Source organism: Podarcis gaigeae (genome assembly GCF_964106915.1).
Source record: "Podarcis gaigeae genome assembly, chromosome: 2".
NCBI classification, from domain to species: Eukaryota; Metazoa; Chordata; class Lepidosauria; order Squamata; family Lacertidae; genus Podarcis; species Podarcis gaigeae.
In genome coordinates this window covers 12,305,747-12,327,985 of record NC_139679.1, presented here as the reverse complement: position 1 = coordinate 12,327,985, position 22,239 = coordinate 12,305,747, and the positions used below count along the sequence as shown (strand labels likewise).

At 45.3% G+C, this 22,239-nt stretch overlaps 2 long non-coding RNA genes across 4 annotated transcripts in view; both read left to right on the top strand.

Moving 5' to 3' along the window:
- The window catches only part of LOC310840026, a 97,399-nt gene that overhangs the window by 29,451 nt on the left and 45,709 nt on the right, over positions 1-22,239 (top strand). The window lies entirely within an intron of this gene.
- On the top strand, positions 9,206-21,878 carry LOC310839983. 3 transcript variants are annotated; one of them, XR_014561717.1, is made up of 4 exons: positions 9,206-9,239; positions 18,350-19,297; positions 19,946-20,049; positions 20,941-21,878. It is a non-coding gene; the product is annotated as an uncharacterized lncRNA (long non-coding RNA). The 3 variants fall into 3 exon arrangements; XR_014561718.1 differs by lacking the exon at positions 9,206-9,239 and having other exon boundaries at positions 17,749-19,297; positions 20,944-21,878; XR_014561719.1 differs by lacking the exon at positions 9,206-9,239 and having other exon boundaries at positions 17,749-19,297.

The window sequence follows — 22,239 nt, the reverse complement described above, 5'->3', positions numbered from 1 at the left end:
CAAAGATGTGATTACCAGTGTTCGAAACACCCATTGTTCTAGGCGCATTTTGTGACGGAATTTCATGAGCGCCAGCAGTTTCTGAGCTCTGGGCGCAGTACTGTGCCTAAGATTTCAGCTTAAAACTGCAGAGTGGAAGGAAAGGAGGAGCTTTTTCTGTCTCCCCACTTCCAGCTACTCTCTGAAGACTGGAGAAGAGACCCTCTTAAGAATATTAGAGGGGTGGGCAGGGGAAGGAGACCATGTGAAAAATGAACCTAGTATTTTAGCTGCAGTTCATTCATTTTCAGCTTTGTATTCTTGTTATAAAAAAGCATGCCTAGACATTCCATTGTTGCGCCCATAACCTAGGTTTAAGGTGCCATTCAGCTCCTGGCTTTCATATCTCAGTTTCTAACAGTGGTGGTTACACACTGACACGCTGTGATTTTCCCATAGGAACTGAGTGAAGACAAGGGAATCAAAAGACAGAAGGATGAAGCACCAAAGTGGCTTGCGTAATTGTCCTGGGATTTCAAAGGATGCGAGGGAGAAAGGAAGAGTAAAAAGAGGGGAATGTAACAATGTGGGCACAAAGAGGAAGGTAGGCTGGGGTTGCCTTCCAAAAACGACTTCAAACTGGATTAAAACAATCACCGCATGGATGACTCCCCCTTCTAGCTTAACCAAGGAGCCCAAATAAGGAAAAGAAACAGATAATTGCAGGAGATCGAAATGTTCACCAATTTCCTAGGGGGGAAAGAGAAGTCTATTAGAATGAAAGGTTTGGCTGATTCAACTTCAGTGGGGTGTTTTAAATCTTATCCTTTGCAGGTCAAATCACTTTAGCTGAGGTTTGGTTTTATATCAACCGCGGTGGGCACATCTCACAACCTTGCAGCACAGAAGGTGTGATTGCAGTGCTGACACCACCAGCTAAATTGGACGTTTTGCAAGAAGGGATTAATCAGAAAATGCACTGGAGAGGATGGGAAAGGTTGTAAAACTTCTCCACAAACTAATCAGAATGAATGCTCAATAAGTAGCTGGTGTCATCTAACCTCCACGCAAACTTTGTGCCCCAAAATAAATAAATCAGGATGCATGCCCCAGAGTCAGACAGTTGCATTCAATGATCTTTCTTGCAGACTGAGCTTCAAAGCTAAAATAATATTTTGGTGGTTGTTAAAGTACCATAAAGGCTGCAGCCCTCTGCACACTTTCATAGGAGTAAGCTCCATGAAATTCCAATAGGACTTACTAAAGAGTCAACCTGCACAGGGTTGCCCTGCAAATCCTATAATATTTTCAATATGGAGCAATTTTTTGAGGCGGCAGATGAAAAGCCAGATATCAGCTTCATCAGAGACTTACTGAGGTTGTGATGAACCGTATATCCTGATAGCGACCAAGGGTGCCACAAGGAGCATCTTGAAAAAGACAGTTCTCAGGAAGTCCACAACTGATACATTTTTTAGGCAGCAGTCTTTATAAGGAAAGGGTCTGGCCCAGATATGGGGTACAGCTGGGACTGAAATACCAATGAAGTTCACATCCAGGATCCAATAAGCAGAGTCGAGCTAAATTCCAAAAAGGCAGCTCAGCAAACAGCAGTTGGGTTCTGATACAGTCATGAGATGTAACAAAGGGCCAGGTTCTGGAATGGCTGGCAAAGTCCACCCCCCTCAAAGAATCCTAGGGTAGGTAGTTTGCTTAGAGTGCTGGGAACTGTAGCTTTGTGAGGGGTGAGCTACAAGTCCCAGGATGTCAGGGACTGGACTGAAGAGGAGGGGGAGGAGGGCTGGAGATTTTATTGGTGTTAGCTGCCCTGAGCCCGGCTCTGGCCGGGAAGGGCTGGGTATAAATAAAATTTATTTTTATTATTATTAAGGGAGGGGCCTTGGCAGTAGAACCCAGAAACTTCTGATACAGCTGGACAGCCTAAGGCATGTTAGCAGGTTCTTCTTGTCTGGTGACAGCCTGTCATATTTCTTATACTAAAGGGAATCTACCAATTGGGGGGGGGGGGGGCGTCCATCACAGAGAGCATCTTGCTGGGCTGACTGCAACCACCGTACTTCTCACTACCTTTGTGCTGCTGTCTGCACGAAAACACAGTCCACCTCTGAATATTGCTGGTGGGGAAGGAGAAAATTTGAGACATGTAACTCAGGGCAGCTGCTGAGGGTTGGACAGCAGCCACCAGCAGATTTGTGCACAACAGGTTCTGAGCTGATTCATTTTAGAACAGCTGGAGCCGCTCTATTTGAGCAGGGAGAAGCTGGCATTTCAGCAGCAGTAGACTTAAGAGAGCCGCAATCATTCTTAAAGGGGTAAAGGTAAAGGGGACCCCTGACCATTAGGTCCAGTCATGGCTGACTCTGGGGTTGCGGTGCTCATCTCACTTTACTGGCCGAGGGAGCCGGCGTACAGCTTCCGGGTCATGTGGCCAGCATGACTAAGCCACTTCTGGCGAACCAGAGCAGCGCACAGAAATGCCATTTACCTTCCCGCCGGAGTGGTACCTATTTATCTACTTGCACTTTGACGTGCTTAAGAACTGCTAGGTTGGCAGGAGAAGGGACAGAGCAATGGGAGCTCACCCCGTTGTGGGGATTTGAACCGCCAACCTTCTGATCGGCAAGTCCTAGGCTCTGTGGTTTAACCCACAGTGCCACCCGTGTCCCTGGTGCAATCATTCTTAGAGGCACCCAAAATTTTACTATCGCAGGGGTCAGTCTGGGGCTAACTCTGGGTTTATATCTTTTCATTTGATTTAATTTCCCCCCCTTTATTTGCAAATAACCACCTAGGTGCATCTAAGAGGTCCCTGAGAATGTGTATCATTGAGCTTCCCCAGGCATAGAAGTGGCAAGTAGCCATGTGGTAGATCAACGTGCTAATGAAAGCAGAGTATTGTTGTCATGGAGTTGCCCTCCGTTTCCCACCCTTGGTAAAGTGGGAATTATAATAATTTGCTTTGTAGAACAGTTCCGAGGATGAATGAGATATGAATGGTAAAATTCCAATCCCACCCCCTCCTTGCCAGAAGAACCGCTCTATAAATAATGCAACGCCATCTCATTTATCCAAATTAGCTGGGGAGTGTGAAGGAGGAAGCATCCAAAATGTTCTGGTAATCAGGAGATTGGATATTTACATATAGCCACACTGATCTGGAGCTGCCTAGGAGAAACGTGGTGATTTCAGATAGAATTAGGAGATCATTCCAGAGCTCCACTCTGTATGCATAGGGCCTGCTCAAGGATTTGTGCTGCCCTATGCATATGGAAATGCTGTGATTTGTGTCTTTGCAACTTATTGCATGCAGAGCAGCAGAGCAGCCATACATTAAATGGTCCATAATTGACTAGGAGACAACAAGAAGCCCGTGACTTCTTAGGAACAGAGGAGCCACCTTGTACTGATTCAGTCCACTGATCCATCTTATTTCAACATTGTCGGCACCAGCGCTGAGGGACTTCTGGTGGTTCCCTCATTGCGAAAAGCAAAGCTATAGGGAACCAGGCAGAGGGCCTTCTCGGTAGTGGCGCCCACCCTATGGAACGCCCTCCCATCAGATGTCAAAGAGATAAACAACTACCTGACATTCAGAAGACATCTTAAGGGAAGTTTTGAATGTGTGACATCTTAGTGTATTTTTGGTCTTTGCTGGAAGCTGCCCAGAGTGGCTGGGGAAACCCAGCCAGATGGGTGGGGTACAAACAAATTATTATTATTATTATTATTATTATTATTATTATTATTATTATTAAATCAGAAGCCGAGACAGTTTTCATAATTCTGGGATTGTCCTTGGAAAATCGAGGCACTCAGAGGGTAACATGTGGCTTTGTCTGTCTGTGTATACACACATGCATACATCGTAATAATGTTAAATGGGATGCTGTTCCTGGGAATTTGTGCAGGAAAACTTAATATGGGCACCCACAGGAAGTTTTCGAAGACAAGGGTGAAAACAATGCCCATTCAGCTGGGGAAAAAGGCCCACAAGATACGACTCCTCATCATAACCACCTAAAGCATGGAATGTGCTTGATCCGTGGTTGATTCTCGCAGTCAAAGCCCAAGTGGTCTATAAATAATTTCCAGATTTCGTTTTCCCTACGAGACAAATGAATGAAGATGGCTCTGGGGGGATGTAAAACTCTGCCGCTCCCATGAAGCGTAACGCCTGCAGATCTGCCGAGGTTAGAGGGCTTAATGTAAGAGCCTGGATCGGGAGGGCTGGATTCTCTCTCGCTTCTCCCGAAGCTCCGAGATGACACATTGGTACCCACAAGTCGGGGGGGGGGGGCTGCAACACGACAGCAAGAAGATGTTGCTCTCCGCGTGCGCAGGGAGGGAGGCAGAGAAGGCCCTGCCACAGCTTTGAAAACGAGTCCCATTTGCAAGTCAAAAAAGCCATGTAAATCACAGAGCAGGGACTCTGGAGGCCAGAGAGGATGTGCAGATAACAAGAACTCACGGCGAGGAACAGCTAGAGGCTCTTCTGGGCTAGATCACTAGGTACAGAGAGCATGCTGGCATCTGTCAGAACGGCAGGAGCACTGTGCCAAAAATTCGCCCAGTGGGGTCGCAGTTTGCATACCCTCCAATGAAAATAAAGGGTAAAGGGACCCCTGACCGTTAGGTCCAGTCGCAGACGACTCTGGGGTTGCAGCGCTCATCTCGCATTACTGGCCAAGGAAACTGGTGTACAGCTTCTGGGTCATGAGCCAGCATGACTAAGCCGCTTCTGGCAAACTAGAGCAGCGCACGGAAACGCCGTTTACCTTCCCGCTGGAGTAGTACCTATTTATCTACTTGCACTTTGACGTGCTTTCGAACTGCTAGGTTGGCAGGAGCAGGGACCGAGCAACGGGAGCTCACTCTGTCGCAGGGATTCGAACCGCCAACCTTCTGATCGGCAAGTCCTAGGCTCTGTGGTTTAGACCACAGCACCACCCACGTCCCCAACAGTGCCACCTGTGTCCAAAAATAGGGCCATCCTATTCAACAACAATTTTATTACTTATACCCCGCCCATCTGACTGGGTTGCCCCAGCCACTCTGGGTGGCTTCTAACATATATAAAAACACAATAAAACATTCAGAAAACTTCCTTATGCAGGGCTGCCTTCAGATGTTTTCTAAAGGTTGCATAGTTACTTATTTCCTTGGATCAGGGGTCACATAACTCCGTACCCTCCAACATTTCTCTGATGAAAGTAGGGACGTCCTAAGGAAAAGCAGGACATTCCAGGATCTAATCAGAAACCAGGATGGCTTCTGTAAATCCAAGACTGACCCTGGAAAATAGAGACACTTGGAGGGTCTGAGTTTGGGGGCAGGAGGGAACGCAGAGAATTATGTTTCAGTCTCTTCTGATCTCTTATATCAGTACAGTGGTACCTCTAGTTGCAGACACGATCTGTTCCGGGGTGCCATTCGCACCCTGAAAAATCTGCAACTAGAGCAGTGCTTCTGCGCAAGCGCAGGGTGTGATAGAGCGCTTCTGCGCTTGCATGCGAGGTGAAACCCGGAGGTAATACACTTCCGGGTTTGCCGTGTTCGCAAGCCGAAAGGACGCAACATGAACCTAACGCAACACGAGGTGTGACTTAACTGTTTCTGCATATGATCACCTTTAACCAGGTCTATGCAACCCTCACAAAAAGAACTGTCCACTAGCAAGATTATAGAATCGTAGACTTGTAGAGTTGGAAGGGATCCTGAAAATCATCTAGTCCAACCCCCTGCAATGCAGGACTATTCAGCTGTCCCACACAGGAATTGAACCTGCAGCCTTGGCATTATCAGCACCACGCTCTAACCAACTGAGCTATCCAGGCTGACATATCCTTTCTGCATGCAAGGACAACATGTGAGTTGTGTTGCTCCCATGAGGAAGGAATATGGGATAGCCTTACTGATGTCAGCTTCTCTCCCCTGGCCCCCTTTTTTAAAAACAACAACAACAACTCATGTTTGCTTCTTTCCATAAGTTCCTATGCTTCTGCAAATCTCGCCACTTATCTAAACCATCACGAAACAGGATTTGAATGCATTTGAAAATACCAATTAACGTGTAGGCGGCGAGACTGCAAAGGGTATGTCGACATGCTGCCATCTTCCAAGGCACAAAACTAGCATTTTCCTTATGTAGGGTGTGTTCATGTTCCAAAGACATCAGATCAGGTGTAATATTATTTGTAAGGAAAGACAAGCATGGGAAGGACCATAGATGAATGACAAGGAAAGTTCCTGGATCATCAGTTGCTCCCAGTCACGAGCAGTGTTCGAAACTCCCGTTGTTCCAGGCACATTTTGCGACAGGGAATTTCATGAGCGTAAACAGTTTCTGAGCTCTGGGCGCAGTACTGTGCCTAAGATTTTGGATTAAAACTGCAGAGTGGATGGAAAGGAGGAGCTTTTTCTGCCTCCCCACTTCCAGCTACTCTCTGAAGACTGGAGAAGAGACCCTCTCATAGGCGCCGACTCCATGGGGCCTGAGGGGGCCCGAGCCCCCTCAAAAATTCGTTTGGGGGGGCTCCGCCCCCCCAATAATTTAAGAAAATTTAGTTATATTATACTTTGTAAAATCACAAAATTATGTTGGTATTTTTTATTTTCCTTGTTTGATGATAGTTACCTTTTAAAATACATTCAGTAGAATGTATTTTAAAGAAGCGGGGATTCCCCCTAGCTCATTAATATTCACCGCCCATGGCGGCAGCCAATCGGCTGCCGCAAAGGGCGGGCCCTCACAGGTTCACTTAAGGTCGGGGCAGCCCGGGGCTCGCCCCTTTCGTTCCCCCAGCAGCAGCGGTTTGGAGGTCTTGGGCCCCCCCAATATTTTTTATAAGTCGGCGCCCCTGGACCCTCTTAAGAATATTAGGTGGGTGGGCAGGGGAAAGACTAGACCATGTGAAAAATGAACCTAGTATTTTAGCTGCAGTTCATTTTCAGCTTTGTATTCTTGTTATTAAAAAAGCGCGCCGAGACATTCCGTTGTTGTGCCCATAACCTAGGTTTAAGGTGCCATTCAGCTCCCAGCCTTCATATCTCAGTTTCTAACACTGGTCTTGAGTTCAGGTCTAGATTGCACTCTGTGGGTTCCTGATAGCTGGGGAACTTGGCTAGATGGTGGAATTGATGGTACCATCACTGTTCTACTTTGCCTTTGTACACACTGATATTTTTTGCATCCAGTGCATCTGGTATAAGGAAAGCATGTACACACAGCATTCATATCTGTCCTGTATCTATCCTGCTATTTCTTATGAAATACAGTGGTACAGTGGTTCTCAAACTTAATTCGTTCCGGAAGTCCATTCCAAAACCAAAGTGTTCCAAAACCAAGGTGCGCTTTCCCATAGAAAGTAATGCAAAATGGATTAATCCGTTCCAGACTTTTAGAAACAACCCCTAAAACAGCAATTTATCATGCATTTTACTATCTAACGAGACCATTGATCCATAAAATGAAAGCGATAAATAATGTACTGCAGTCGCACAATCAATCAGTAGATGAACTGGGTTCCACACAGTCAGGAAAAAAAAGCCACAGAAATGCAAAATAAGTAGCAAACACAGACAGACCTCAGTGTAACACTCAAAACGGAAGTGTGGCACAAACAAAAAGTTCACAAACTGGAACACTCACTACTGGGTTTGCAGTGTTTGGATTCCAAGTTGTTTCAGTACCAAAGCGTTTGAGAACCAAGGTACCACTATACTGCATTTTGATGTGGTTTCCCCCAAGCAAGCTACCTTGGGCTCCCCCATATAAGTATTTGGCTTGGATCCGTAGAAATAAATAATTCCCATCTAGGGGGTGGGGAAAACTTAAGGGAGTGTGGTAGCGTATTATTTGAGAACCTCTTCAGCTACTGGCCTACCTTAGAAGTCATGGGAAAGAGTAAAACAGACACCTTCACTACACACACATGCGTAAGACACTGTCCGGTTCCATAATTTCCAAACTACACCACTGGGTGGAATCTGTGTTGGTCTCAGTTACCTTCCCTTGGGAACTAGATTAGAAGTAGACATATCTGCCGGTAGTTGCCAAATGAAAAAGAGGTGACATTAGGCTCCTCCCCTTGACCTAGAACTCCTCAACCCCTGCAGTTAAAGAAAATCAAACTAGGTCAGATATTCTAATATTAGCATTCATCCCATTCCTAAAGGTATGCTGAAAGCAAAACCATTAACATACTTCAAATTGCCATATTCATTAAAAAGAAGAAGTGATGTCTTTTTTCGTCCTGTCTTTCTGTATTCTGATAACGTCTGCAAAGCTCCTCTTGCTTCTGTAAATTAATTTAATTTAACTTATGATAATTGTGTTATGCTAATTAACCTGCAGCAGAGAAGTTCAGCTCTTGCAGGAATCGAAGACTCGATCTAGCTTGATTCTCTCAAGCTATTCTGTTGCCAAAGGCTGGATCTTGCCACTTCATCATTTATGTGGGGTGGGGGTGGGGACTTTGTTGTTGTTGTTGTTTAGTCATTTAGTCGTGTCCGACTCTTCATGACCCCCTGGACCAGAGCACGCCAGGCACTCCTGTCTTCCACTGCCTCCCGCAGTTTGGTCAGACTCATGTTTGTAGCTTCAAGAACACTGTCCAACCATCTCGCCCTCTGTCGCCCCCTTCTCCTTGTGCCCTCCATCTTTCCCAACATCAGGGTCTTTTCCAGGGAGTCTTCTCTTCTCATGAGGTGGCCAAAGTATTGGAGCCTCAGCTTCACAATCTGTCCTTCCAGTGAGCACTCAGGGCTGATTTCCTTCAGAATGGAGAGGTTTGATCTTCTTGCAGTCCATGGGACTCTCAAGCGTCTCCTCCAGCACCATAATTCAAAAGCATCAATTTTTCGGCGATCAGCCTTCTTTATGGTCCAGCTCTCACTTCCATACCTCACTACTGGGATACTATACCTGACGATTAGTTTTCTTTAATAGTGGATTTTCGGATTATACACAGCTCTACTTCAGGCTTTGATTACGAGAGCAAAAAAAGAAACATCCTATAGTCTAGATAGAAACAACTGGGTAGTCAGGATGATGGTTACCTGACTGCAGAAGTTTACTGGCCATTGCTGTTGGCATGGAGATAGTCTACATTGAATGCAAATTGCCATTCTGATGTCATGTGTAATGCCACAAAGGGGATATGCTTTAAGTCTTGGTAAATTGAAAAACAGTTAACAGTCAGACTGCATCTCAGCACTGTCAGGATGGATCTCCATAACAGGTGACGAATAGTTTTATTTGGGGGATATATTGGCTTTTACTGTTGGGGAGAAGTTTTAGATTGGTTTGCCAGTTTTTAACCCATCAAGTTGAGGCCAATACATATACATTCATCAAATGATCGACTTCATGTGTGACTTTGGGACTGATTCATACAACCACATTTCCTTTCTCAACTCTATAGCAGCTTTTTCACTGTATTTGAAAAAATAACCAAGAAGTAGAAGATAAGGAGCCAGGAATACGTGCCCTCTATCTTTGAGATCTTTGCTCTCCTACTTTTAAGGCTTGCCGGGTTCTGAGAGATGGTGGGTCTGAAATGCTTTCTAATGACAATGTGTTAGCTGGCTGTTGTGGCTCTCCCATGAGTTCCCAACTTTCCCCCTCATCTGCCTCTGAGCTGCCACCGCCCTCAAACCCCTGTTGTCAATCTATACTGTCTTCCTCTTCCTCCTCCCTGGAAGGGTCAAGATGGGGAGGTGGTCTCCACCATTCCTCCTCTGCCCAGTCCCTGATACTGTCCAACATTTTTCTGATGAAAATAGGGACATCGTAAGGAAAAGCGGGATCTTCCGGGATCAAATCAGAAACCGGGATGGCTTCTGTAAATCCGAGACTGTCCCTGGAAAACAGGGACACTTGGAGGGTCTGTAAGGAGATTTCTCAGGTTGGTTTGAGGGTGTGTGTGCTGTGTCCCCTTGGTCTAGTAGTGGTGGCGCTCACCCTTCTTTTGACAGGAAATGCTCTGTGGGGGGTGTGGCATTTGCCCGTTCTTTTGCAAATGTCTGTACAGGGGGAGAAAGGGTTAATAGTAGACCAATTGAAAAGCCAGAGGCGGAGCCTACCTGTTTTTAAAAGGCTTAGCCAGAGGTTTAGACAGTTGGGAAAAAAGCAATTGAAAGACAGATGGAAATAGAGAGACAATTAGTGCAGTTGGTTCTTGTGTGAGGGGATGTAGAAGATTTAGAGACAGGGTAAAATAAGACTAGGAGGGTAAAGGGTAACAGTGTTTTGAATGCATTTAAAGTTTATTTGTGTTTGTAACAAACAACAATCTTTGTTATTATCTTGAGAACCCAACTGAGACTAAGGTTTTTACCGGGGAGAACCTGGCTGGTGGCAGCGGATTAGTAGTGTACAGGTTTATAGTCCGTGAAATGACCAGGGGCTCCGTATGAACGCCACAGGGGGGAATGACAAAAAATGGGGAGGTTGAGGAGTGTGGCGATCACACAGGGTCCCTGGACGTTTGGCGATCTATTGATCCCTGTGCCACCACTGTGATTGCTTCCCCGCTGCCACCAACCCATTTCTCTCGGGTTCTCAACGAGTCCAGACAGTTGTTAACATTAAACCAAATAAACAAGTTTATTTTATAAGCCTTAACAAGTTTATGGTTTCAGATAATTTTTCTTGTCAGTTTCTTAATCTTAGGTTCTTACCGGCCTATACCTTCCTAGTAACTTCTAACTAATTATCCCAACTGTCTATCTGACTCCTCGTAACAGATTCTCTCACTCTCTCACATCAAACTATCCCAACCCACAGACGTATCCTTTCCTTATGACCCAGCATGATGTCACCTAGGAGGGCAAACGCCACAAGGAGGGTTAGCTGAGGCTGAGCAAAAGATGTCCCTAATTCCATCTGAGAAATGTTCGAGGGTATGATATATAGAGTGCTTTAAACATATAGCGTGGCTGCAATTATTGTAGAGACTTGATTACCTTCAGTTCAGATCAGGGGATGACCATGGCTTGCCGCATTCATCTCCCAAGCTCTAGAGAACATGCTTAAACCCCCCACCCCACCCCATAATGCATAGACACCGACTCCATGGGGCTGAGGACAGCTCAGCCCCCTACCCAAGTATGTGGGGACAGGGCTGAGCCCCCCCAGTGCTGAGGGACCCGGCCTCATTGGGCCTCCTCATGGTGGTGGAGGGCCTTGCAGCATACTCCTGATGCCTGAGATGTCACACATGCGTGTTGCATGTGTGACGTCATGCACATGTGATGAGGCCTCCCCAATATCAGGCAGAACTTGGTACCCCTGCTTGAAAGCATAGAACCTCCGAGACTGCGCTAGTCCTGAGGGTTAACCATGCGGCGAGGTCCGAGTCCAGTCTGAGGTCAAGGGTGCAGTATTGAGGCTATCCGTCAAAGCTGAAACTGGGTCCAAGGCAGGGAGCCGGGTGAGGTCAGGAACTCTGGCAAAAGAGCAGGACAGGGTGCAGGCAGGAACAGGCTACCAACAATGTTGCTCCCGCAACCTGGGACTGGGGCTGGCTGGCTTTTATCTGCCCCAAGGCATAGGGTGGCCCCAGTCCACAGGTGACTCGCCTCTCCTGGCCTGGAGGCGAGCACTCCTCCTGCGGGAACTTAGTTCCCTCCGCCTCTCTGCCCTGAGCATCTGCAGCTCAGGAGAGACTGGAGGGTTACCGGACCCAGAGGCAACCTCAGCTTCCCCTGACGGGGCTGAGAGTGGAGCACCTGCAGGCAGTGGGTCCTCTATCACCTCAGGAGCCAGAGCAGACTCAGCTGGTGCCTGCACCTGAGGATCCGGCACAGATGAGGACCTTTCAGGCTCAAGCCCCAGCCCCGGCTCAGCTGGTTCTGGAGGCGGGGACTCCTGTGCAGGCTGGGATTCCTCAGGTTCAGCCTCCGAGTCCGAATCCCAGGCCATCACAGGAACTAATCGAAATGGGTAATTTCACAACACCCCTTTTAGCTCCACCAAAGGCTGATGGCCAGATGCTGTTGCAGCTTCTCTACTCGGGAGTCGGGGTTCGAGTATCCAGGTCAAACAAGGAAGCTGCTGTGGGGTTTCTCACAGAACCTGGAAGTGACGGGAAAGGAGAGAGGGAATCTCCTTCTCTTTGTCCTGTACTATGTCTCTGTGAATTTCTTGACCGGGTATTCACTCGTAATCAAATAAGCAAACCAAAGTGGTAATCGGAGCAGCCGGTCTAGTGGCAAAACTGCGAGGAAGAAAATCAGCTGTGTTATGGAGAGGTGCCCCGAAGCACATTTTTCACCAGCCCGGACCATTTCCCCTGCCTCTAGGCCAGCCGAGTAATAAATCTGGTCATTCCCAGCTGCATGTGGGCACCGGTTTAATTATCTGTGCCTTGCGGTGAGTTTAATAGCCACTGCTCAGGAGTAATTGGGATGATTATTATATGGCCTGGAGGAAGCATCTTGGCTCGTTATCTCCGGGGAGTTAGCTACAGGATGCAAAAAAGATAATCAGAGGCTTATTTGCGCTGCTTTATGTAATAGTTTTAATGAGATTTGTAGTGTCTGAGAGATCAGACCTCACTTCTTCACCCCAGATTGAGGCATCTTTGGGCATGGGAATCTAGCCATCATCCCCCGTTGGGAATTAGAGTGGGAAATTGCACTCTTTATAGCAATCTTGTTGTGTGTTACTCTACGGCCTGCTGTCCTTTCCTTCCACTTTCTTTCCCTGTAGAAGCTCGGGTCCCTTAGTTTGTTTTTATCCCTGCTCCCACTTGTGTCTTCAAGACTTCTGCCATGCCAACCGGCTGTATGGGCACCAACATCATGATCTCTTTTTTTCCCTTTTACAATCAACATTTTAAATCATATTTACACTCCGTTTCCTCACGCCTCGACTTCCTTCCTTCCCTGCTTCGGTTTTCTTGAGATATATCCCCTCCTGTAGATTCTTATTCCCCTTCTATGCACACCACAGGAATTATGTTAACCCTGTCATAGTTTTTAAGCTTCTACAGTTTGTTCTTATATATGCCAATAATTTACCCCATTCTTCATCAAACTTTGTCCCCTTTTGGTCTCGTATTCTGTATGTCATTTTAGCTAATTCTGTATATTCAAAAAATTTAGCCTGCCATTCCATTACTGTGGGAGTCTCCCGTAGTTTCCATTTTTGAGCCATGAGTATTCTCTCTGCTGCAGTAGCATATTGAAATAATTTATGTCCTTCCTTTTTTACTTCCTTCCCTATTATCCCTAATAAAAAGATTTCGGGGTTTTTAGGAAACGTATACTTGAGAAGTTTTTTAATTCATTATATATTGAATAAAGATATATCTAAATTTGTCTGGCAGGGCAAAAAGCCCAGAATAAAATTTAAGATATTAACTGATGCAAAAGACAGAGGGGGGTTTGCCCTGCCAGACTTAAGATTGTACTATGAATCGGCAGCTTTCTGCTGGTTGAAAGACTGGCTACTTCTTGAGAATACAGACATTTTGGATTTGGAAGGATTTGATAATAGATTCGGTTGGCATGCATGACAAGGTAAAAATTCACAAAGGATTTAAAAACCATATTGTCAGGAAAGCATTATATAATGTTTGGATTCGATATAAGGATTTGTTGGAAAATAAAACCCCTAGGTGGTTGTCACCAATAGAAGCCAAGGAAGTGAAAAAAAACCTAATATGGAATCCAAATGGCCAAAATACTGTGAAATCCTAGAGCAAGAGAGTGGAAAAATTAAATTACAGAGTTTTGAGAAAGTAAAGACTAAAGTACGAGATTGGCTTCATTATCATCAAATAATGGAGGTGTTCAAACAAGACAGGAAAATTGGCTTCCAGATGGAGAGATCAAAACTAGAAACAGAGCTGTTAGAACCCAATACTAAGAACTTATCAAGAATGTACGACTTGCTGTTGAAATGGAATACATTGGATGAGACAGTTAAATCAGCCATGATTAAGTGGGCACAAGACATTGGTCATGACATTATGTTTGCGGATTGGGAACAGTTATGGACCACCGGTATAAAATTTACGGCATGTAATGCCTTAAGAGAAAATATTATGAAAATGATATACAGGTGGTACATGACCCCAACCAAGCTCGCAAAAATCTATCATTTTCCCAATAATAAATGCTGGAAATGTAATGAAACTGAAGGAACCTTTTACCACCTTTGGTGGACCTGCCCGAAGATTAAAGCCTTCTGGGAAATGATTTATAATGAAATTAAGAAGGTACTTAAATGTACTTTTCATAAGAAACCAGAGGCATTTCTCCTGGGCATGGTCGGCCAATTGGTGTTAAAGAAGGATAGGACGTTTTTTATGTATGCTACCACAGCAGCAAGGATCCTCTTAGCAAAGTATTGGAAGACACAAGAGCTACCCACACTGGAAGAATGGCAGACAAAGGTGATTGACTACATGGGACTAGCGGAGATGACTGGCAGAATTCGTGACCAAGAAAAAGAGACGGTGGAAGAAGATTGGAAGAAATTTAAAGTATATCTTAAAAACTGTTGTAAAATTGAAGAATGCTAAAATGTCAGGGGAAAGGAAAATATAGAATTACAGCTGTAACTGATTAAGTGTTAGAAGAAGTTTAAAAAGAAAATAAGTAACTAATTAATTGGTCTGAAGAGTTGCTGAAAAAATTTTAAGACAAGGATGCAGAAAAGGGGAGGTAAGGGGAAGTTCGAGAAGTAAGGTTATGAAAAAAAGGTTTTTGAGATTATACATGTTTATATGTTTTCGTTTGTTTATGTGAGTGTGTTGTTTTGTCTTTTATTTGTGTTGGAAAACCAATAAAAATTATTATAAAAAAAGAAAAAGAGTATTCTCTCTGCTGCAGTAGCATATTGAAATAATTTATTATCTTCCTTTTTTACTTCCTTCCCTATTATCCCTAATAAAAAGATTTCGGGTTTTTTAGGAAACGTATACTTGAGAAGTTTTTAAATTCATTATATATTGAATCCCGGGGACGCGGGTGGTGCTGTGGGTAATACCTCAGTGCCTAGGACTTGCCGATCGTATGGTCGGCGGTTCGAATCCCCACGGCAGGGTGAGCTACCGTTGCTCCGTCCCAGCTCCTGCCCACCTAGCAGTTCGAAAGCACATCACAGTGCAAGTAGAGCAATAGGTACCGCTTTATAGCGGGAAGGTAAACGGCGTTTCCATGCACTGCGCTGGTGCTGGCTCGCCAGAGCAGCTTCGCCATGCTGGCCACGTGACCCGGAAGTGTCTTCGGACAGCGCTGGCTCCCGCCTCTTAAGCGAGATGAGCACGCAACCCCAGAGTCGGTCACGACTGGCCCGTACGGGCAGGGGTACCTTTACCTATATTGAATCCCCAAATTTTTTCATCTTTTCGCACTCCCACCACATGTGATAGAGATCCCCTTCTTTGGATTTACATTTCCAGCAGGCTTTATTATTCAATTTATACATTTTGGCCAATTTGACCGGGTAATATACCACCGGTATACCATTTTTTCTAGATTTTCTCATACGCTGGAGGATGATCTCTTTTTTTTAATCAGATCGTTGAGTTTAAAATATATATCTCATCTCTTTGTTCTAAGACCTCCAAAGATATTTACTCTTACTGTATTGTTGTGTCTAATTAGATTACTTAGAACAAAGGAAGGAAGTCAATTTATGTTTATGTATGTTATGATATGGTTTTGCTTTGTAGATGTGTGTTTTTTCGTTTTTGTGTATTCAATGTTTGTAATTTTTGTTACGATTTTGCATTGAAAATAAAAGCTAATATATATATATATATATATATATATCTCATCTCATATGTTGTTGGACGCCAAACTCCCATCAGCCTCAGCTAGCATAGCCAGTAGTCAGGGATGATGGGCGTTGCAGTTCGGGAGCATCTGGAAGGCCACAAGTTCCCTGCCTCTGCCATGAGACAGTCCCATACCCTGCGACATTCCTCAGATGATAATAGGGATGTTTCTCATGCCCCATCTAACTGACCCTCCTCTACCCCCCATTCCCCACCCTGTAATAAATGGAACTCTGCCCTTATTCCCTTATGGGGATACACAAGAGCTCTTCTAGAGTCCTTTGCAGGTTCTCCATCAGTCGGAGAAAATAACAGAGGCCAACCAGAGAATACTGAGAAGCAAAGCAGCTAGCAAGCCTGATCTTTATTGTTGTTGCAACAGGGTGCCCCCTACACACACACACGCAGGAGAAGGAGGAGGACCTTGAACAAAGGTGTGCCCACCATAATATAGACATTTTAAAATGCCTGCCCTGGAGTTCAAGACCACCCCCAGAAACATCATATATACATCACAGAAGAGGCGTAGCTCAAGACCACCTCCCAGACACATCATACCTACATCACAGAAAGGGCGGTCTACAACAGAAATCTGAGTGTGTTGTTTATCTCCTGTTGTTGTTTATCTCCTGTCTGGCTGGTTAGCTGTTTAATGGTCACTTGATTGGATTGCCTGGGGAGCCTGGCCAGTCTTTTGTAATGATAAATACTTAGTTCCTGGGCCAGGTCACAGGCTCACACCCTATTCATATCTTAAATGTGCCCTTAAGAGAGGATTTGTGAGGAAAGAGACAACGGGGAGGTTTCCCACTTTGACTTTGCAGAGAAATATTTGAGGTCAATTTGTTCAGGACTTTTTTCAGACATGTCGTTCATATATTTATGTACATGTTTGCTTGGTACATTTATTGCATATCAAAGACTTTAAAGGGACACGGGTGGCGCTGTGGGTTAAACCACAGAGCCTAGGACTTGCCGATTAGAAGGTTGGCGGTTCGAATCCCCGCGGCAGGGTGAGTTCCCGTTGCTCGGTCCCTGCTCCTGCCAACCTAGCAGTTCGAAAGCACATCAAGGTGCAAGTAGATAAATAGGTGGGAAGGTAAACGGCATAAATAGGTGGGAAGGTAAATGGCTTTCCATTAAGGAGCTTTTATGTTGGAAGAGATTCCGCAAACGCCCACTGTCGGATTCTGCCAGCGACTGAGGGAGCCATGCTTAAGGGGCTCCGCTATAGACAGAGCTTTGCTAATCTGGGCAAACTCTGAGGGACTACGCTTTTACGCATAAGTAGCTCATCATCCCATCACAGGTAAGTTTGGTGTTGTTCACAATACCGAGAGATGCTAGTGAGACTGGGTGCCAGCGTTTTGCACCTGTTTCACCATGGCAGTCCAAGAGATCCAGTGACTGCTGTTCGCCCCCGATGAGGCCCTTTTACTGGGCTTGCAGGTAGCACACTCCCAAGGTAGTGTTCTGGGCTTCTTCAGTGGTCTAATCTCAAAGTCTTGATATGTATATTGATATTCAGTTTCATAGAGAATACTATTTCTTGACTGGCAGAAATGACTGGCAGAATCCGAGACCAGGGAAGAGAGACGGCGGAAGAAGATTGGAAGAAATTTAAAGACTATCTTAGGAAACACTGCAAAATTAATGAATGTTAGCATGACGATGGTTTATAAACTAAGTGGTTTTCAGCTGAAAGGGTTATGTAAAAAGAAAAGAAAGGTTAGAAATTAACTGAAAATTAAGGGAGAGGAACTAATAATTAGAAATTGGGATACAGAAAGGGGAGGTATGAGGAGGTCGGGGAAGTAAGAAAATAAGGGGCTGAAATTATACTTGTTCTTTTTTGTTTGTGTATTGTTTGTTTTGTTTTGTTATTATGTAATCTGTGAAAATTTAATAAATATCTTATAAAAAAAAAAGAGAATACTATTTCTTGGCTTAAGAGACTGATTTGCTTAGCAGGGAGGTTGGCAGCAGCGGCCATGCAGAAGCCATGGAGAGGCAACGAAATGCTCCATTGCCGCCACCACTTGTGTTATGTACTGAAGTTCTCACCCTGGGCCAGCAGGGGGATACTGTAGATAGTTTTCACTCAGGTCCACATATGCAAATAAGGGATTGAAAGTGACGTTCAGTGATTGGATAGTTACAGAAAATGGTTGCTGTTGCGTTGTACTGGAGCTCTATATAAGCAGGCTGGCTGAACCCTTCAGTTCAGTTCTGTTCTGGCCTGTGAATAAACAAGAGCTGTTTGAAGAATCACTGTGTTGTCTGATATGTTCACCTACAATTTAACAACTTGGAACACAAGCGCCAGTTCACCCTCCTCCCCGAGCTCGGCAGGAACAGCACTGGCAGGGGAAATGGGGATATCCTGGGATCAAATCAGAAGCCAGGATGGCTTTCGTAATTCTGGGACTGTCCCTAGAAAACCGGGACGCTTGGAGGGTATGCAATTCTTCTTTGAGGTGTCGCACAATAAGAGTCTTTGTGCCTCTATGACACACTGGGCAATAGATATAGGACATAATATAGATTTTAATTTCTAGGAAAAACTTTGGAAGAGCGATCTGAAGTTTACAGCATGTTATTCCTCGAAAATGATTTGCAGATGCTATCTAACTCTGAGTAGACTTGTTAAGATGGAAAAGACTGAATCACATAAGTGCTGGATATGCAATGAAACTGATGGTATGTTCTATCATGTGTGGTAGACCTGTAAAAGGGTAAAAGAGTATTGGGAAATAACTCATAATGAATTGAAAAAGAATGTTTAAAAACACACACACAAAACCAGAGTCCTTTTTGTTGGGGATAATTCAAACAGAAATTTCCAGATGTCAGAAAAGGTTATTTATGTATGCCACTAATGCGGCTCAAGTTTTGTTAGCCCCAAAATGGAAAATGAGTCCCATTTAAAGAAGAATGACAACTTAAACTGCTGGACTAGATGCAGCTTACGGACCTAACATATAGAATAAGAGAACAAGAAGAACATATGTTTAAAGAAGATGGGGAAATGTTTATTGACTATTCGGGGGGAAATTGTGTCCATTCAAAAACGCTGGCAGCATTAAGGTAAATTCAACAGTGTAAATAAGTTTTTGATGGATGTAATCATGAAATACTGAATGGTTTAGTTTATAGAAAACATGCAGGGGTTTATATTATGCAAAATGAACCATCGAAAGGGAAGAAGGGAAGTCACTGATATTTTTAGGTTGTTTAAATGAATATTCCAAAATGGAAAACAGAAAATTTAATAAGAATTATAGAAAACAACAACAACAAGAGTCTTTGTTTTCCACAAGAGCCTACTGTTACTACCTTTGTAGATCAAAAAGGGCTCAGTGCTGGGTGACTCTTCCAGCTGAGCTATTTCCCTTCCAGACAGAGGATGGTACCCCGTTCTTCTGAGCCGCAAGTGAGAAGCGCTTTATTGATTGTCTGGAAGCTTAACCCAAGGGGCTATTAGAAAGGCTTGTGCTTAGGCAGAGGTGAGGAAAATCCTGTGTTAATGAGCCCCAAGGCTGCTTAGCCAGGAGCCACCCGACCGACGACCGCGACAGGCCCAGCGCAGCCAAGCGAGCATCCCAGCCTGCACTAATCCCCACAGATCTAGGAAGGTTTTCCTCTTTTTTTAAGAGCCAGTTTTGACTTGATTCCGTGCTGATGTTTATAATCATTCGAGTGCTCCGCGGGGAGAGGCAAATCCCTTTTGCTGGTTTCATGCTTGGCCAGTAACATGCCAGGACCGCAGCGACAGTGTGAGTGGATGGGTGGTGAAATTGCGCAGTTATTTTATCTGTACTGAGCCTGCTCCCCTCAAAAAGAAGAGGGGGAACCCCTTTATTGTAGTTCAGTCAACATCTGGAACAATCCTGTGTCAGATCCAGCCACTGTTGTAGTCCCGTTCCCCCCCGGAGCAGGGCTAGGTCATGCAGGAACTTTTAAGTGTAAATTGGTACATATCCATCCTTGGTTAAGGAACAGGTGCTTCCCCCCCCCCTTTGCCAGCCAACCTGTGGGTGGGTGGTGGCAGATGCAGAATTAATTCAATGGACCAGTTCCATGCATGCATGCAAGCCATAATTGCCTATTATTCATCATCTCAAATCTCATTTGTTTTCCCTGGACTTTACCAGGTAACCAGGTAACCACCTCTTTAAAATGGAGAAGGAGGAGGAGGAGGAGGAAAGTGCCCTTCTTGCTGCCCCCTGGTTAGAATTAGGCTCGCACAAACCCCCAGGTCAGTGCCCTGGGTAGTGAGGGTAGATTTGCTTCAGTAGGAGAATAGCCTGTTTTGACACCTCAATAATAATAATAATAATAATTTATTATTTATACCCCGCCCATCTGGCTGAGTTTCCGCAGCCACTCTGGGCGGCTCCCAATCAAGTATTAAAAACAATACAGCATTAAATATTAAAAACTTTCCTAAACAGGGCTGCCTTCAGATTTATTTTAAAGATAGGATAGCTGCTTATTTCCTTCACATCTGAAGGGAGGGTGTTCCACAGGGTGGGCGCCACTACCGAGAAGGCCCTCTGTCTGGTTCCCTGTAACCTCACTTCTTGCAATGAGGGAACCGCCAGAAGGCTCTTGGAGCTGGACCTCAATGTCTGGGCTGAAAGATGGGGGTGGAGACGTGACTTCAGGTATACAGGACCGAGGCCGTTTAGGGCTTTAAAGGTCAGCACCAACATTTTGAATTGTGCTCAGAAACGTACTGGGAGCCAATGCAGATCTCTCAGGACCGGTGTTATGTGGTCCCGGCGGCCACTCCCAGTCACCAGTCTAGCTGCCGCATTCTGGATTAGTTGTAGTTTCCGGGTCACTTTCAAAGGTAGCCCCACGTAGAGCGCATTGCAGTAGTCCAAGCGGGAGATAACAACTAGAGCATGCAGGTAGGGTCTTAGCCTGCGTATCAGGTGGAGGCCTAGCTGTCAACGTTTCCCTTCTTAAAAGGGAAATTCCCTTATTCAGAATAGGATTCCTCGCAAGAAAAGGGAAAGGTGACAGCTATGCCTTTCCAACACTACAGTTTGATGGTTCTGTGATCTCAGGCAATAGCAATTGGATCACTTTGAACAACACTTTCTCCCCCCCCCCCCTTTTCTTTCTGTCTTGCGAATTAAAGCAGTTGTCTGGAAAAGTCCCGAATGAAAACAAAACACAGAGGCCTGGCACATATGGTTAATCAAAGCCAATTAAAAATGGGAGTCGGCCGGAGGAATTAATAAGACATGTTTTGCCAATGTGTTCCAACGAAGCATGCAGCCACTTTCCCTGTCGTTGCATCACAGCCAGTCAGGGACTAATCTCATTGCATGCCAACTATTAAAGATAATTAAGTATTATTGTATTGCTTGCTATTATACTAAATACCATTGCATGCAATATAGCTTCAAACATCTAGGCATTGTGACAGCTCTCTACTGCTGCTTGGTGTAGTGAGCTGGGTGCAGACCCTCCAAGAATCCCTATTTTCCAGGGACAGTCCCAATCTTTCAGAAGCCATCCTGGTTTCTGATTTGATCCCACAATGCCCTGCTTTTCCTTAAAGGTAAAGGTAAAAGGACCCCTGACCATTAGGTACAGTCATGGCAGACTCTGGGGTTGCGGCGCTCATCTCGCTTTACTGGCTGAGGGAGCTGGCGTGCAGCTTTCAGGTCATGTGGCCAGCATGACCATGCCGCTTCTGGCGAACCAGAGCAGTGCACGGAAATGCCGCTTACCTTCCTGCTGGAGCGGTACCTATTTATCTACTTGCACTGGTGTGCTTTCGAACTGCTAGGTTGGCAGGAGCAGGGACCGAGCAACGGGAGCTCACCCCGTCACAGGGATTCAAACCGCCAACCTTCTGATCGGCAAGTCCTAGGCTCTGTGGTTTAATCCACAGCGCCATCTGCGTCCCTCTGCTTTTCCTTAGGACGTCTCTATTTTCATTGGAAAAATGTTGGAGGGTATGCAGGTGGGGAGGGGAGAATTAAAGAGACGTGCCATGCAAGGCCCTGGGAGCTATCGAAAGATGGCAGGTGCTGATTCTGGCCATGCACTCTCCCCCAACAAATGTGCACATTCAAAGTGTTGGTGCTGACCTTTAAAGCCCTAAACAGCCTCAGCCCAGTATACCTGAAGGAGCATCTCCACCCTCATCGTTCAGCCCGGACCCTGAGCTCCAGCTCTGAGGGCCTTCTGCTGGTTCCCTTGCTGCAAGAAGTGAGGTTACAGGGAACCAGGCAGAAGGCCTTCTCGGTAGTGGCACCCGCCCTGTGGAACGCCCTCCCATCAGATGTCAAGGAATTAAACAACTATCTGACTTTTAGAAGACATCAGAAGGCAGCCCTGTTTAGGGAAGTTTTTAATGTTTGATGTTTTATCGTGTTTTTAATATTCTGTGGGAGCCACCCAGAGTGGCTGGGGAAACCCAGCCAGA